Genomic DNA, 17,549 nt, shown 5'->3' on the forward strand with positions numbered 1-17,549 from the left:
GCCTCACGGTAGCATGGTGGTTAGCATCAATGCTTCACAGCTCCAGGGTCCCAGGTTCGATTCCCGGCTGGGTCACTGTCTGTGCGGAGTCTGCACGTCCTCCCCGTGTGTGCGTGGGTTTCCTCCGGGTGCTCTGGTTTCCTCCCACAGTCCAAAGATGTGCGGGTTAGGTGGATTGGCCATGCTAAATTGCCCGTAGTGTAAGGTTAATGGGGGGATTGTTGGGTTACGGGTATACGGGTTACGTGGGTTTAGGTAGGGTGATCATTGCTCGGCACAACATCGAAGGCCGAAGGGCCTGTTCTGTGCTGTACTGTTCTATGTTCTATGTTCTAATATAATACATGGCTGAATTTTATTTACAGAGTGTTGTAATCAGTGAGGGGTTGAGGGGTTTGGTGGAATCCGAAGATGGGGGATTGCACTCTATAGATGGGTGAGGTGCTGGAACGAGAGGCTCTCCTCTTCCATTTCCTCAACCTGAGGGTCTGCACTAGGATGATGAGGATCGCGATCACCAACAGTGATTCGATTATGTAGGACATGGAGTACCACGTCATGAATTTAGTACACCAGGTCTGAACCTCGCTGATCAGAGCTGAGCACTGGGGGTTTGTTGTACTAACATTTACGGTGGGGGTTGTGGGGGAAACGTGTCTTGTTTCCACACATATACATATGACATTAAACAGTAATAAGTGGGCTTCCATCATCTTTTGTTGTTCTTCTTCTTTCTCTTCCTTCTTCCTCCGGTATTGACAATCCTGGCTTCGACCTCTGTCTCGTCCTTTGAAACCTTTGGGATCAAGCACAGTATCTGTCAATACACAGTTTAAGACCTTTACTTGTTAGTGCATCTGTCTTTCAAAACCCAATTGACCCTTTAAAATGACTGGCTAAGTCACACCCTGTGACTCCCCTCATTTTTTTTTCAAAAAGCGAATTTAAAGACCAGCATACACCTAACAATCCTTCCTTCTGCGAGCCGTCTCGCAGGCTTTGCTGATTTACCATCCGAATGTTCCCGGATGTAAATAGCATGTGGGATGGTGGCCGAAGGGCTACCTAACCTAAAATGAAAACAAACTTGGAAATAAACATCCGAATGAGTTGCGTATGGGCCGCTACGGGTACGAGTTGGATGGGATCCCCGGGTAGGGCGTGCTGTGCCATACCCGAGCTTGGCTGACCAAGGGTTGGTTCTCAGACAGGGCGGGTCCTCAGTGCCGTTTGTCCACTGCCTGAGTAACCTGGAAGAAACGGGGACGAATGTGTTGACCATGACTTGCAGCCTCTATTTCGCCGAATAGAGGGGCACCTGAAAAAAAACCAAGGGAGCCAAGATGCTCCAACTGAGGACATCACTGAAGTTCTCAGAGATATCTGCGGACAAGCTATTTGGCGTGTGGCCTTACAGCTTTGGAAAGGATCTCCAATCAAACCGAAGTTCTCAAAAGTTTCGGCAGACAAGCTAACGTGTATGTGAGGTGGTCACAATCTTTTCAGCTGAAAAGAAGATGTCCATCCTCCAGCTGAACAATGTACAAACCTGAGACAAACAAACATAAAACGAAGACAAACATACGTGCAGGTTCCATCAGAAAGGACATCGTTTCCCTCAAACGATTCCTATCTTACATCATCTGGACACCTCACTTTGATTCTGCCTCTGTGAACAGGGTCACAAAGGGGTTGCCGTGTCGGGAGTCAGACACCGTGTCGTCCTGCTCTCCCGGATCCCACACCCTTGTGTGGATCAGGCATGCTATTTTGGAATTGTGTGACCGGGGGTCACTCTCGTCATTGCGGACAAGTCTGTAGGAATTGTCCCTGTGCCATTGTGTAGCGTCGAGTGTGTTGTCGGGGTAGTCGGGGTCGGGTGGTGGTTCTGGATGTTTGAGGTAGGTGACTTCCATGGGGTCACTGGAGTCGGGGTCGTAGTTGGTGCAGTGTGGGCTGTATGGCTGTGTGCTGTCGCTGTCTTCAGAGTCAGTGTCTGTCCTACTGTCTCTGCTGTGGCAGCTTGTGGGCGTGTCGGGGCGTGGTCTGTAGTGGTCTGTGGGCGGAGTCGTGGGCGAGTCCGTTGATGAACTGGTCTGTGAGGGGGATGGTGGAAAAGTGTCTCTGGTGGGCGGGGTGAAGTGTTCTGCTGCATCCAGCAGGACATGGTGAGCATGGTTGGCCTGTGTTCCATATGCCTTTAACTGGTTTATATGGAACCACGCGGTCTTCCCATTAGGATACTTTATCCTGTAAACGGAGGGGCTAATTTTGTCCGAAATTGAGTAGGGACCGGAATATTTTGGAGCCAAAAAACTGCTGGGGTTATAAACAGATAACATTACCTGTTGCCCAACCTGGAATTCTGTGGTGTGGACGGTCTTATTGAAACAGGCAGTACGTTGCTGTCGGCGTTTCCCTAGCTGGACTGCGGCTGCGATCTGTGCAGACCTCACAGTCTGAACTAGATCTTTAACTGCCCTTTCATGTGTGAGGGCCGTCACTTCGGGGCTTGTCATGTCCAGTCCTAAAAGGAATTCTGTACCTTTCATAGGGCGTCCGGTCATGAGTGTGTGTGGTGTGTATCCTGTAGATGTGGAGACAGTGTTCCTTATGAACATAAGTGCAAAGGGGAGCACTGAATCCCATGTGGAAATGTTCTCTTGAACCATTTTCCTAAGGGTGGTTTTTAGGGTCCGATTCATGCGCTCCACAATCCCGCTGGACTGTGGATGATACGCAATATGAAAATTCTGTTTGATTCCGAATATTGTCAGGACGTTCCTCATGACCCGTCCTGTAAAGTGAGATCCCTGGTCCGAATCGATACTTCGGGGTAAACCCCATCTCGTGAAGATGTGGTGGGTCAGGATCTTTGCAGCTGTCTTTGCTGTATTTGTTCGTGAGGGAAATGCCTCTACCCACTTGGTAAAGGTATCTATCACCACCAGAACGTATTTATAGCCATTCCGACAAGGGGGCAATGGACCTATAAAGTCGATCTGGAGGTTTGTCCAAGGGCCGTTAACTGGGCGAGTATGCCGAAGTTGTGCTTTCTTAGAATACCTCTCCGGGTTATTCTGAGCACAGATCAGGCAATTCTCTATGTAGTGCGTTACATCATTCCTGAGATTAGGCCACCAACAGAGTTGCCTGAGGTGCCTCGTTGTTGCATCAATTCCCTGATGCCCGTGTCCGTCATGGAACAAGGCAATCATCTGATTCCTGTCCTGCTTCGGGACCACATAAAGTTGGTCCTTAATGATCACACCCTCATGTGTGGTCAGTGCGTGTTTAAAGTGCTCGTAAGCAGGCACAAAGTTTCCCTTGAAAACCTCCCTGAGGTCTCCGTCCTGTTTTTGTGCTGCCACGAGATCTTTAATATCAGTCTGTGAGACTTGGACTGCGCTCACAGGGGCGCTAGCTGGTGCGCTAGCTGGGGGGGTCCATAAGTGTCCTCTCCTGGAACCTGCCTTAGCCAACGCGTCGGCCTTTACATTCCCAGGGGGTGATGACCTATGGTGGCTTCGAACTTTTATAATGCCGAAGGTCCTGTCCCTCGCTTTCTCTAGGATATGCTGGAGTAAGGGGGCTGATGGAAGGGGTTTTCCGTCTGCGGAGACAAAACCTCGTGTCCTCCACAGGGGCAGAAAGTCTGTCAGGCTATTGCAGACATATAAGCTGTCTGAATATATGTCTGCTGGGCTGGGGAAAGAATCGGGGTGGTCCACTATGTACGCTATGGCTGCTAGCTCTGCTGCCTGCGCGCCTAAGTGACCTGGTAACTTAAGAGCTATCTCTTCGAGAGCGCGCCCCTGCGCGTCCTCTACATAGATGCCGCATCCTGTGATACGCTCACCATTTAAAACTGTGGAGGAACCGTCTACATAAATCCTCAAGGGTCCACACGTGTCTGTGGGCTGGGGGCTTTGTTTCGGGTTCCCTATCTTCCTGGGGGGTGTTTTTGCTAAAAAGGGTCCTGTGTTATGCAGGGGAGCTACAATTTCACAGTCATGGGGCTGTCCGGGGTATTGGAGGTTGTCGGCTAAGTATGTGTGTGTGCGTGTCCGTTTTACAGTAATGTCCCGTCCTTGTAAAAGTAGGGTCCACCTAGCTGCCCTAATCTGGCTAACTGAACCGTCCTTCAGTCGACCGTCTAGTAGTAGCTGTGTGGGTGTATGTTCGGTTAGAATGGTGATGGGGTTTAGTCCGGTGATGTATGAAAAGTACTGTACTGCCCAGAAGACAGCAAGGAGGTGCCTCTCACAGGCCGAAAATCCTTGTTCTACTGGGTCTAACAGTCGGGAGGCATAAGCCACTGGTCTTAGCTGCTCGTGCCGTTCCTGAAGCAACACGGCCGAGAGGGTCAGATCGGTGCTCGCTACCTCTATTGCGTACGGTGAAAGTTGGTCGGGGACTAGCAGCGCGGGTGCTGCACTAAGGGCTCGTTTCAACTCTTCCACAGCGCCTGTATGCTGCGGAAGCCATTCCCAGGGGGCTCCTTTCTTAAGGAGGTCTGAAAGTGGGGCGGCTTTTGTCGCGAATCCGTCTATGTGGTTCCGACAATAGCCAACCAGTCCTAAAAACGACCGGAGGGCTGAAACATTCTGGGGAAGGGGCAATTTGACAATCGAATCAATTCTTTTGAATTCGATTTCGCGTTTGCCGTGCGTGATGACTGATCCCAAATACATCACTTTACTTTCCAATATTTGGGCCTTTTTCGGGTTAACTTTACAGCCAATTTCAGTTAAGAGTTCCAGGAGTTCGGCCAGAAGCGAAATGTGCTCTGCCTTTGTGTCTGTCTGCAGTAGTAGGTCGTCTACATACTGTACCAGACATTCGGGTCGGGAAAATTTTTCTAATCCACTTGCCAGCTGTCGGTGGAAAATGGAGGGTGAATTGTGGAATCCTTGTGGGAGGCATGTCCACGTGTACTGCTGTGTTTTAAAAGTGAATGCGAATTTGTATTGGCACGCTTTTGCCAATGGTATTGACCAGAATCCATTACTGATGTCCAATACCGTGAAGTACTTGGCGTTGAGACCCTGCTTGAGCATGGTCTCGGGACTAGTAGCTACCGTTGGGGCTACTGCGGGGGTTACTTTATTGAGTTCCCGATAATCGATGGTCAGACGCCATGATCCATCGGGCTTCCTCACTGGCCAAATAGGGGCATTGTTGGTGGAGGCTACCGTTCTCAGTACACCTTGGTCCAACAAGCTACCTATAACTTTTTCTATTTCCACCTCTGCTTCAAGGGGAAATCTATATTGCTTTTGCGGTCGGGGGTCCTGTCCGGTAACATGAACTTGTCCAGTCATTCTGCCACAGTCATGACGGTGACTTGCAAATGCTGTCCTGTGTTTGTTTAGTAGGGCCTTAATTTGTCTGTCGGTGTGGAGTGTAGTCAGGTCGAATGAGTACTCTCCCACTGCGCTAATCCGATTAGCGTAGTCTCCTACTGTGAGGGTGGCTGGGGCTCTGTCTGATCTCGCCATTCGCCAGACACACTGGTTCACTGGGTCGAACGACAAGCTATGAGCGTTCATAAAATCTATCCCCAGGATGTGCTCTGCTGTCCGGGGAAGATTTACTAGAACTACGGGGTGCCTTGTGGTAATGTTCCCTAGCTGGATCGCTACGGGTGCTGTGATATGTCCCTGCTGCGAGTGTCCGGTGAACCCGCTAAGTGTGATGGTGGAGGTGGTCGGCCACGTGTCTGCGTGTGCCGTGGTTGTGGAGTTAATGGTGGTGCGGGATCCTCCTGTGTCCCACAGTAACTCTATGGGCTTCCCTTTGACTTTCGCCGTGACTACGGGCCTCCCTGATGAGTCCCATAGTGTGTCACAGACCCAAGTGGGGGAGCCCGAACACCGTCAGTTCGTCTCGTCCACATTGGTGGGTCCTGACTGTACTGCTACATTGTGGATGGGTTTTGCTTTGTTGCGGTTCAGAGTGCCTGTCTGCTGGCCTCTCTGAGATCGCTGGGGTGCATTACACTCTTTTGCCCAATGCCCTAACTGTCCACAGTTATAGCATTCCTGTCCTTTCTGTTGAGGGCTGCTCTTGCCTTCATTTACCCATGCGGGCTTCTGGTGCTCTCTGACTGCTTGGATATCTGCAGCAGCCTGAGCCTCTTCTGGGGATCTAACTTTTCCTTTTGCCTGAAGCGATTGCTCCCAAGCGCGGGACAATCTTTTCAGGACCCATTTTTCGTTATGGGCCTCTTCTGAGGGGTCGTAACTATTGCAAGCGCTCTGTCCTGCTTCTGTTGCGTGTGAGATAATTGTGCGCGTCCACTTAACCATGTTTTCGCGGGTTAAATGCGCTCTATCTAGCTGTCCGAAAAAAGCGCTGAAATGAATCCACAGCCTTCCTGCGAATGCTGTGGGGTGTTCGGATCTCTTCTGCCTGCACTTATTCAATCCTTCTACGGGGTCACCTCTATTGTACCCGATGGCATCTAAAATGGCGGTGTGCATCTCCTCTAGGCTGCCTCCTGCCACGTTCTGTGGGTCGGGGAGGGCTGCCACTACACTCTGGTCTAAGCTCAGCACGGTGAGCTTAACCTGCTCTCTCTCATCCAGGCCGTACATGGTAGCCTGCTGTTTTACTTTAGCGAAAAACTGGTGGGGGTCTGCGGTGGGGAGGAACGGAGTGATCTTTTCACAAGCGTCCCTTAGCTGGGTTACTGTTAAAGGGGTGGTGTAAGTTATGTCTGGGGCGCCTTCTGATTCGGCTTTCCTCTGTGTGGTTACGGGATTCATGGGTGCGGTTATGGTCTGAGCTGTGGGGGGTTGGGGTGCCTGTCGTTTCTGCTGAGCTGCGGGCGCACATGTTCCCTGAACATAACGCTGCGCTGTCTCGCTTAATTCCTGCCAATCTGGGGCATTTTCTCCATCTAACTGTGCTCCAAAGGTGCTTTGGAAGCCATTCTGCACCGAAAGCAGAGATTGCAATTCCGCAATCTGTTTCCTGCATTTCGCGTGGTCAACTGTGCTTTGTCTTTGTTCGGTCGTTGCAGCGTGGAGTGCTCTCAAAGCTGCTTTGAGATCGGAACATTGCCTCTGCAATGCCTCCACCTGCTTTTCCGATTCCTGTCTTATCAGAACGGCACGTTGCACGTCCTGATAGGCTTTCTCATACTGGGTCTGGGAACTGTTCAGATGAGCTAGACAAGACTGGTGAGCCCTCTTGGCATCATCCACCTCTCTACCCTTCTCTGCCAACTTCCCTTTTAATTCCAGGTTTTCTTTCTCGATGTCCCTGACATCGACCTTACTCATTCGGTTCCTTTCCTCTAAATCTGCCCGGAGCGTCCTGATGACCTCCTCTGCGCCTCGCAACTGTGCCAAACAGGACACAATCGCCATCGGCTTGCGTGCTTTACCTAAACTCTTTTTGTGTATCTGAGAGAGGTTCTCCCACCAAGTATGACCTATACTTCCGGGACCTGTCTCCTCATTTGCACAAAACTCTTTCCAAAGGGGCCATCCCTTTCCCTGCAGATATTTGCGGAGTTCCAGCTCCCACGTGGGACACTGGCCTACCCTGCTACTGCTGCTGGTCGCTGCGACCACAAACTTTGCTGGATCCATCAGACGTTCCATTGCCTGCATGGCCATTTCCTCTGACTCTCTTTTTATAATTTGGAACAGGGGGTTGCTGGGGTGGTGTTTCGTGAAAAGGGTACGGCTTACGCTATTTTCCGATCACAAAACTACCGAAAGTTTGTCGCAACAAAAAGCTTTCAGTTTTACCTTACAGCCCTGTTAGTACGCATGCACTAAACACACTTCCGAATTTCGCTTATTATTTTGAACACCTTGAATACTTGTGATCTCTTTCTTTCTCTGCAATTTGGAGTTCTAATTCAAATTTCAGGGTCCTGGACACTGTGGTGTTTCCACTTACAACAGGGTCCCGGCGGAGTCGCCACTAAATGTTGCACGTTTTACTATGGGCGTAAAACGCGTTTATTGGAGTGTATTAACACGCCTCCGAGTTCGACGTGTGCTTAACACTGCTAGGCTCTGTTCTATGTAATTATTTAGCTCTGGAGTCGCCAGTTGCCGTATAGGCAACGTCACAAGTATTCCAAGGTCAAGTTCAAAGTAATAAAGACGATACACCGATTAGTAAAGTTCAAACGATCAATATTTATTATACAGTTAATAATAAATACTCATGCACACACTAAGAGACTAAGCTACAACTAAACTTAAGCAAACAGAATACTTATCTAACAGGAACAGGCAAGGTCAGAGAACGAGGCCTTCGTCCTGGTCTTGGTACTGCAGCCTTCAGCAAGCGTTCTGGTACTTGGGAGTCTAGTGGGCTTGGATCGCGTAGCGAGCGTTGAACTTACGGTTTCGGCGGCTGGTGCTCAACGGCTGGAGTCAGGATGCCAGGTGTCAGTCAGAGCCGGAGCACGGGTTTAACAGACCGGACAACACGAGGTCCCTATCTTTTATAGGGGTTCCGTTGTCCTTCCCTCTTCTCGGGCGGGCTCTACCTATTGGATCAATTTCTTATCGATACTGGATTAATTCCCCAATGCGAGGGGGTCTCCGTGATGGAGGGGGCGTTTCTTATGTCCTTTTGTTTGGAGGTTTCTGGTGCCTCGATGTCTGGGTCTTGATTGGAATGTGTCCATTCAGAACCAAATGTATCTATTGTGTGGGTGTTCAAGTCTGATGGCCTCATTAGCATGCAAAGCGTTTTGCCATTTGCACCTAGCTAAGGTCTTTTCACCTGAGCCCAAACTGGTTTCTGCTGCTGCAGAATGCAAACTGCTCTTTGCAGACTGCTGTTCTGGCTGAACTGTCTGTTTCCCAGCAGCCTTCCATTTTAGTTTGGCTCAGTGTCCATTTTGCGTGGCCAGCATGGCTACAGGACAAAGCCCAGAAAAGGCTTTTGATGTGTAGAATGGGATTATCTGTGGGAGGTGCTGGGGCGGTTCGGATTTGAGTGGGGCTTTATTGACTGGGTCAGGTTGCTGTATCCTGTGGCAAGCGTACGGACGATAAAGGACAACATCGGGCTATTTTAGACTGGACCGGGGAATGAGACAGGGATGCCTCCTCTCCCCACTGTTGTTCGCGCTGGCTATAGAGCCGTTGGCAATGGCTCTGAGAGCCTCAAGGGGCTGGAAGGGCCAGGTCCGGGGGGGCGGGCGGGGTGGTGGAGCACAGAGTCTCGCTCTATGCAGACGACCTGCTTCTGTATGTATCGGACCCAATAGAGGGGATGGAAGAAATCATGAGGATTCTCGGGGAATTTCGCCAGTCTTTGGGGTATCAGCTAAATATGGGGAAAAGTGAGATGTTTGCGGCCCAGGCGAGGGGACAGGAAAGGCGATTGGGGAGCTGCCGTTTAGATTAGTAAGGGGAAGCTTTAGGTACCTAGACATTCAAGTGGCGCAGGAATGGGACCGGCTGCATAAATTAAATCAGGCCCGACTAGTAGACCAAATGAAGGATGGTTTTCGGAGTTGGGACGCGATTCCGTTGTCACTGGCTGGGAGGGTGCAGACGGTGAAGATGACGGCCCTCGCGAGATTCCTGTTTGTATTTCACTGTCTCCCCATCTTTATTCCGCGGTCCTTTTTTTAGAACGGGTCAACAAAGTGATCACTGGCTTCGTTTGGGCGGGCAAGACCCCGCGAGTAAGGAAGGTAATGCTTGAGCGGAGTTGGGGAGAGGGCTGGCTGGCGCTGCCAAATTTTAGTAACTATTACTGAGCGGCGAATATAGCCATGATCAGGAAGTGGGTGGTGGGACCTGTAAGGAAGGGAGACGGCTTTTGCACTATGTTTATAGTTTAATGTACATTGTTTATTTTATTGTTGTTACAATACCAAAACTACCTCAATAAAATGTTTATTAAAAAAAAAAGAAATTTAACTGGATCATCCATGTACATACTTTTACTGTAAGAGCAGGTTAGGGACTGGGAATTCTGTGGTGAGTAACTCACTTCCTCACTTCCCAAAACCTGTCCACCATTCATAAGGCACAAGTCAAGAGTGTGATGGAATGTTCCCCACTTGCCTGGATGAGTGCAGCTCCAACAAGACTCAAGAAGCTCAACACCATTCAGGACAAAGCAGCTCGCTAGATTGGCACTCCATCCACCACATGAAACATTCATTCCGTGCACCATCAATGCACAGTGGCAGCAGTGCGTAGCATATACAAGATGCACTGCAGCAACTCACCAAGGCTCCTTCAACAGCACCTTCCAATCCCACAACTTCTACCATCTAGAAAGACACAGGCAGCAGATCTGCAAGCTCCCCTCCAAACCACAGACCACCCAGACTTAGAACTATGTCGCCATTCCTTGGCTGTCACTGGGTCAAAATCTTGGAACTATCTTGGAGCAACTACAGTGTTGTGGGGTGTACGTAAACCACATGAACTGTTCAAGAAGGTAGCTCCCCATCACCCTCTCAATGGCAATTCAGGCTGAGCAACGAATGCTCGCCTTATCAGCGATGTTCATATCCCACAAAATAAGTATAAAAATATATTTAAATGACCAAAGCATCTCCTCTGTGTAAATGGTTGCTTATTCTCCAGCGCACCTCCATTAAATCCAGAACTGTATGCATTAGAGGGGCTTCGCTTCCTGTTTCAGACTTGTTGGACCATGTTGTTGTGGAAACCAATCACCCTAATGGGGATGTTAGCTAGGCTGCTACTTGCTTCTGGCTTGGCTGGTGGAAAACATCACTTGAGAAGGTGCTCGTGTGGATATCCTGTGAGCGCGGGAAACAATGTAACAATGCCACGCGGCCCAATTTGCTGGAGAGATTCCCAAATCCTGAATTTGGACCATTCAACCAATTCACACACCACTCACCAAAGATCAAGCACTCAACTGTAAGACCCATCATTAGGAACTGTGAGTTTCAGATCAATTTACATGGCTTCTTTCCCGCTCCGGGACACCTGGTGGGCTTGTGACAGTATTATGTGCCTGAATGCAAAAAATTAGAAGGAGAAAGATTGGGATGGGAAGTGGCATGAGGTGGAAAGTAAGAGTGCCATGATGATCTCATCATGCCAGATGGCAAGGTAAGGGTGAGCTGAGGACTATGAAAGGGCATAAGGTATAAGGGCAGCACGGTAGCACAGTGGTTAGCATTGTTGCTTCACAGCTCCAGGGTCCCAGGTTCGACTCCCGGCTTGGGTTACTGTCTTTGCGGAGTCTGCACGTTCTCCCCGAAAGACGTGCTTGTTAGATTATTTGGACAGTTGGAAGAATGTTAGTGCTTGTGTTGCGCTGTGTTTGGGTGATGTGCCTTCCATAGCTGAAGCTGGAGTTACGTCACAGCAGTGAGAGGTGTAGGTGAAGTATCTGAATGTTATGTAGGAGCCCTGAGTGTCAGGAACTGGTTGAATGATAAGGCATGCAGTGCACTGTGCACCATGATAGGCTGGTGGAATAATGAATAAGAGATTCCATGAAAATGCATTCACTGATCTTGACTACACCCATGAGTGTATTAGCACCAACCATCTTCTGAGTGTATGAGCACCAACCATCGCGTTAAACAATAGAACAGGCTTGTGGGGATGAATCACCTACTCCTGTTCTTTTTTTAAAAAATATTTTTATTCGCTGTTTTCACATTTTCTCCAGAATTAGTCTGCTGGTGACACTGCTGCTAGACATGGAAACTTGACCACCCCGGGCACCTGCTTCCAATCCCTTCTGATGGCAGTGCCCTCATAGAACCACAGTGCCTCTCCTCCTCGACACTTGCACCACTAAGGCCTCCAGCATGTAATCATGAATCCTGAGCCTTCTCTCTGCCATGGTGTTGCATTTATCTTGTTTTAAATTGAAATAGTATTCAGGAGTAGCCTCCTGCAATTCAGTGCAACTTCTTTTTAAGCGGGACACACTAACTTCAAGAAGACAAGTTTGGCTCCACAAGTTGCTGTTCGAACAGACTGCTGAGCTCCTTGCTGAGTTCAGAGACAGCCAGCAAGGCAGCAGATGCTCCGCCCTATACAGTAAGCAGGTAAAACAGGTGTCAGCACCAACCATCACATTAAACAATGAATCATCTACTCCTGTTCTTTTAAAAAAATATATTTTTATTCTCCATTTTCACATTTTCTTCAGAATTTACACCCCACCAACAAACAGTAAACGGTAACAAATATAATGTCAGCCCCCTTATCAACAACAGCAACCCCATCCTCCCACCATCCCCCAAACAACAGCCCACCTGACAATATAAGTGAGGCACTATCAATTACGACGAGACGAGAGTAGAGTGTAATCGAGACTTTATTATGCAGAGATGTGGAGCCTCCTGCAGCTGCTGCAGAAATGGCTGCAGCTCGGAGAGCACACACATTTATACTCCACCTACTGGGCGGAGCCAGCAGGCAGGGATCAACCCCCGTACCTGTAGTACAGGAGTCTTACTGTATTACATCTCGTATGTGATATATACAAAAGTGGTGACTACCACATTCACCCCCTGTTTAAAAAGAGTCCAGCGGGGGTGGTGGAAGACTTTTTACATGCATAGGTTAACATTTTGGGGAAAGTTCACAAATTCAGCCGAACGGGTACCTTTATCCTCCGTTGTGAGCGCCGCAGTCCCGGTGGTGATGCAGGCGTCGGCTCGGTCGCCGGTGACTCCGGGAGCATGTAGACCTCATCTACATCCCCGGGTGGGACCAAGGGGAGGACGAATCATCCTGAAGTGGGGGCTGTGGTGAGGTGCGCTGGGGGGAGGAAGGGTGGTGCCGGGGCAGGAGGGGGGGGTGGGGACCCAGCTGGTGCCAGGTCCATGAGGGAGACTGTCTCTTGGCGGCCATCGGGTACGCCACGTAGGCGTACTGTGGGTTTGCATGGAGTAGCTGTACCCTCTCAAACAACGTGTCCACCTTGTGGAGCCGCACGTGCTTTCGGAGGAGAACGGGTCCTGGAGCTGCCAGCCATGTTGGGAGCGAAACCCCGGAGGTGGACTTCCTGGGAAAGGCAAGGAGATGTTCATGGGGGATTGCATTAATCGCAGTACAAAGTAGCGATCGCATGGAGCGAAGGGCATCGGGGAGGACCTCCTGCCAGTGGGAGACCGGGAGATTCTTGAACCGTAGGGCCAGCTGGACGGCCTTCCAGACTGTCCCATTCTCCTAATCCACCTGCCCGTTTCCCTGGGGGTTGTAGCTGGTCATCCTGCTCGAGGCGATGCCCTTGCTAAGCAGGTACTGACGCAGCTCATCACTCATAAAGGAGGATCCCGGTCACTGTGGATATAGGCGGGTAAACCGAACAGGGCGAAGATGGTGTGTGGTGAATTATAAACCTAGTAATTCACACTGTGTTCCATTATATGTATTGTGTCCTTGTGGGCTCTGTATACGAGCCATTGCGTGGTTCTACCCATAGGGGAGATGAGGAGTTTGTACTGTGCTCCACCCTTGGCTCCGCCCATGGCTCCCCCCATGGCTCCCCCCACTAACCGGAAGTATAAAGCTCTGCAGTCGTGAGCCTGCTGCCAGTTCATCTCGTCGCAGGCAGGCTCTGTTGTAAGATTATTAAAACCACTGTTCACTTCCAATCACGTGTCTTGTGAATTGATGGTCACATCAAGGTGTTGAGTGCTTTGATGACTGTGGCAGACGTCATATCGGGGTGTGGGACGGCGAAGGGGAATCTGGAGTATTCATCGAACACGCTAAGGAAGTACGTGTTTCGGTTGGTGGAGGGGAGGGGCCCTTTGAAATTCACGCTGAGGCGTTCAAAGGGGCGGAAGGCCTTCATTAGATGCGCGCGGTCTGGCTGGTAGAAGTGCGGTTTGCACTCCGCGCAGACCTGGCAGTCTCTGGTGATAGCCCTGACCTCCTCAATGGAGTAGGGCAGATTGCGGGCCTTTATGAAGTGAAAGAACCGAGTGACCCCTGGGTGACAGAAAGCGTCGTGCAGGGTCCGGAGTCGGTCCACTTGTGCGCTGGCACATGTACCTCGGCATAGGGCATCGGGGGGCTTGTTGAGCTTACCGGGGCGATACAAAATCTCGTAATTGTAGGTGGAGAGTTCGATCCTCCACCTCAAGATTTTATCATTTTTGATCTTACCCCGCTGTGTGTTATTGAACATGAAGGTAACAGGCCATTGGTCAGCGAGGAGAGTGAATCTCCTGCCGGCCAGGTAATGCCTCCAATGCCGCACAGTTTCTACGAAAACCTGGGCCTTCTTCTCGACGGAGGAGTGCCGAATTTCGGAGGCATGGAGGGTGCGTGAAAAGAATGCCACGGGCCTGTCTGCCTGGTTGAGGGTGGCGGCCAGAGTGATGTCTAATGCATCGCTCTTGTTTGGAAGGGGAGTGTCTCGTCGCCCGCGTGCATCGTGGCCTTGGCGATGTCGGTCTTGATACGGTTGAAGGCCTGGTGAGCCTCGGCCGTCAGGTGAAAACTGTTGCTCGTTCTGGGTGAGTGTGCTTAACACTCAATTTGGCTCTGTTTCGTTCCTTAGCTTTGGAGTCGCCAGGTATTGTTAAGATACCGCCACAAGTTTCAAGTTCAAGTTCAAAGCAATAAATCCATACACCAGTTAGTAAGTTCAAACAAGACACGTTTATTATATTACAGTAATCTACTAACCATGCATATAAAACTATAAGACTAGGCTAATCCTACCATTAATAGGCCAAATACTTATCTGGATAAGGGGACTGCCGGATCAGGGAACAACGGCCTCTAGCTTTGTCCTGGGTCCGCAGGCTTCCAGTAGTTATGGACTAAAGGGGGTCAGGAGTGTCTACTCTCGTAGTGTGCGTTGTATGACACTTACGTGTTGGTGGCTACTGTCCAGGCCTCTCCTTCTCAAGGTTCTTCTGCTGCAATGGTGTTCTGCTGGAAGGGCTGGCTGGTCAAGGAGAGGCTGGCAGAGAGAGAGAGAGCTGGGGTCGCGGTCTCTGTCTTATACCTCTCTCAGGGTCTGGGCGGACCCTCTATTCACTCACAATCGATTGGGTCTCTTCCCAATCGATTGATTTGAATTCCCCAATAACGGGGCAGTTCCTCGATCTCTGGGCGGTTCTTGGGACTTATTGTTTTGGACTTCTTTTGGCGCCGAGAAGTCTGGCCTTCTATTTAATGTATCGATTTGTGTTAACTTGTTTACATTGTACCTGGGGATCGCCCGGTATCGCCTCATTAGTATGCTAACTTGTTTTCTTTCACAGTGCTGTCTGGTTTCTGCAGCATTCAGAACTGGTTTCTGCAGTAGTCAGAATACACAAGCGCTTTGCAAGCTGCTTGCTTTTGCAACATGTCCATTTTCCCTGCATTCCTTGCAATCTTCCATTTTGTGTTGGGCAGTGGTCACCCCAGGTGGCTACAAAACGATGGATTGAATGAGTGGGCAGGCCTTGTCCGCATAGTTGGGCGTAGTATCAGATGAACCCCAGGCATCGTTTGAGGGCCTTAGGGCAGTGGACATCTCATGTGTGATATATACAACAGTGGTGACTACCACAATAAGCATCAAATAAAACAAATCCTCCCAAAGTGGAAAAAAAAGGAAAAAGGAAAAAGGAATCAGGAATCGCCTATGTTCACCATTGACATATACAGTCCACCGCCCAACCCACCCCCCTAATATTCAATGCCACCCAATCCCCGAAAGAGTACCATGAATGACACCCATGAATTGTAGACACCACCCCCTCCACCCCAGACTCCTCCCCTCCACTTCCTCTTGTAAACTCCTCCCCCCATCCGTTCCTTCCCCCAACTTTTCCCCCCGGCTATACTCACCGAAACCTGTTCTACCAGGCTCCGATGGCTGCAGCCCTTCCCCCCACCTCACTCCCGTTCACTGGCTGGCTTAAACTGGCCAGCATGGAGGCCCCTGCCCGGGTCTCCTTCCCCCTCACACCAGTGTCCAATTTGAATCTGATGCGACACTGGTTGACCGTGATGACAGCAAACCACTCGTCGTCAGGATCCACACTCAGATTGAAAGGAGGTTTGCAGGCATGGTGGAGACCAGCTCGCGTGTGGTGATGATGCCCACCCGATACGGAGACTTGAGGCAGTCAGCATCGGGGTCTGTTGGGCTTTCGGGATCAGAATCCTGAATGCCTTGTTGTATGCAGTGGACACGTCTGCGCTGCAGCTGGGATCACTGGCTGTTGCTCGGTGGAGCGGACCTGCAGAAGGCCGCATAATGCCCAGGCTTTCCACACTGTAGACATTGCCTGCCTTTGGCTGGACATTGCCGCATTAAATGGGCGGAGCCACAATTTGGACACGTCATGACGCTGACGTCAGTGCGTTCTGTGCGCCGGCGCGCATGCGCAGTGTGGTCGGCCGACATTCGCACATGCGCAGTAGGGTCTTCGGCCTTATTGTCCTCCCGGTCGTGGCGCGCATGCGTGGGGACCCGGGAAAAGCGCGTGAAAAGGCCACTCTCCTCGATGCTCAGGCCTGCATTTTTGCGATGGCCTGCACCCTTTCTGCCTCGTGGGAGGTCAGTTTTGTAGTTTCTGCCGCCCTGATGCGGGGGTAACAATTTCTGGCATGCCCATGGACAACGTACGTTTCGATGGCGACAAAGAGGGTCAACTGTTTGATTTTGAGTAGTTGCTCCCGCAGGGAGTCGGACTGGACCCCGTAAATGATCTGATCTCTCATTCACCTCAACTTCGCAGTGGCTGTCGAATTTCAGCAGAACTGTCTTGAACTTCATCTTGTCTTCGCCATCGGCAAACGTGAGCGAGTTAAAGATGTGGATGGCGTGATCCCCCGCAGTCGACAGGAACAGCGCGATCTTCCTGGCATCTGATGCTGCCTCGAGGTCGGAGGCCTCGATATGCAGGAGGAACTTCTGTTTGAAAACCTTCCAGTTGGCGCCGAGGATGCCGGAGATCCGGAGTTGCGGAGGATCTTTTCCATGCCGCTGGAGGTTTGCTTGCTGGCTGTTGCAGAGTCACTTGAGATAGGTTCGTTAGAGTTAATAGTTCCCTGGTACCATGATGTCTTATCTGAGTTGGTCTAACATCGACTGCAACTGGATGCAGTGAGACTCGAATCAGGCTTCCGACACAGGAGATGGTCCAACACTGTTTTATTGAACTTGCTTGTTGCTGTACATAATCTGCTGTGGGTTGACACTCTATTAATCTAAACTGATAACCTCAGACTGTCTTGACCAGACTAGCTCTCTGTCACCTGGAGAAGGTGCTCATGGTCTTCTGCACGCTAACTATCTCTGTAGCTGTAATCAGTGAGAAGAGGCAGAGTCTTAATGCCTCGTGTGTTTTATAGTGGTAGTGTCTGATGCCTGTCTGCATCTCGTTATATCCATCAGTGGATATTATGACAGACATAACTACTGTAATTGTTTCTCCGGCACCCCAGTGTATATATACCTCCCCAGTTTACCCTCCCCCCACAAACATGTGTCTACCTATTTGTTAAATGTAATATTGCTAATTGTACAGAGTTGCTGATTTTGAGCTCGTGTACAAGCCCTACCAGTTTTTCTTATATTTCATTCTGTGTACAAAA

General features: G+C 50.2%; 1 protein-coding gene across 1 annotated transcript in view; it reads left to right on the top strand.

The window, feature by feature from the left end:
- LOC119972934 (chloride channel protein C-like) overlaps positions 1-17,549 on the top strand; it is a 161,809-nt gene that overhangs the window by 15,403 nt on the left and 128,857 nt on the right. The window lies entirely within an intron of this gene.

Source organism: Scyliorhinus canicula, chromosome 10 (assembly GCF_902713615.1).
Source record: "Scyliorhinus canicula chromosome 10, sScyCan1.1, whole genome shotgun sequence".
Taxonomy (NCBI): domain Eukaryota; kingdom Metazoa; phylum Chordata; class Chondrichthyes; order Carcharhiniformes; family Scyliorhinidae; genus Scyliorhinus; species Scyliorhinus canicula.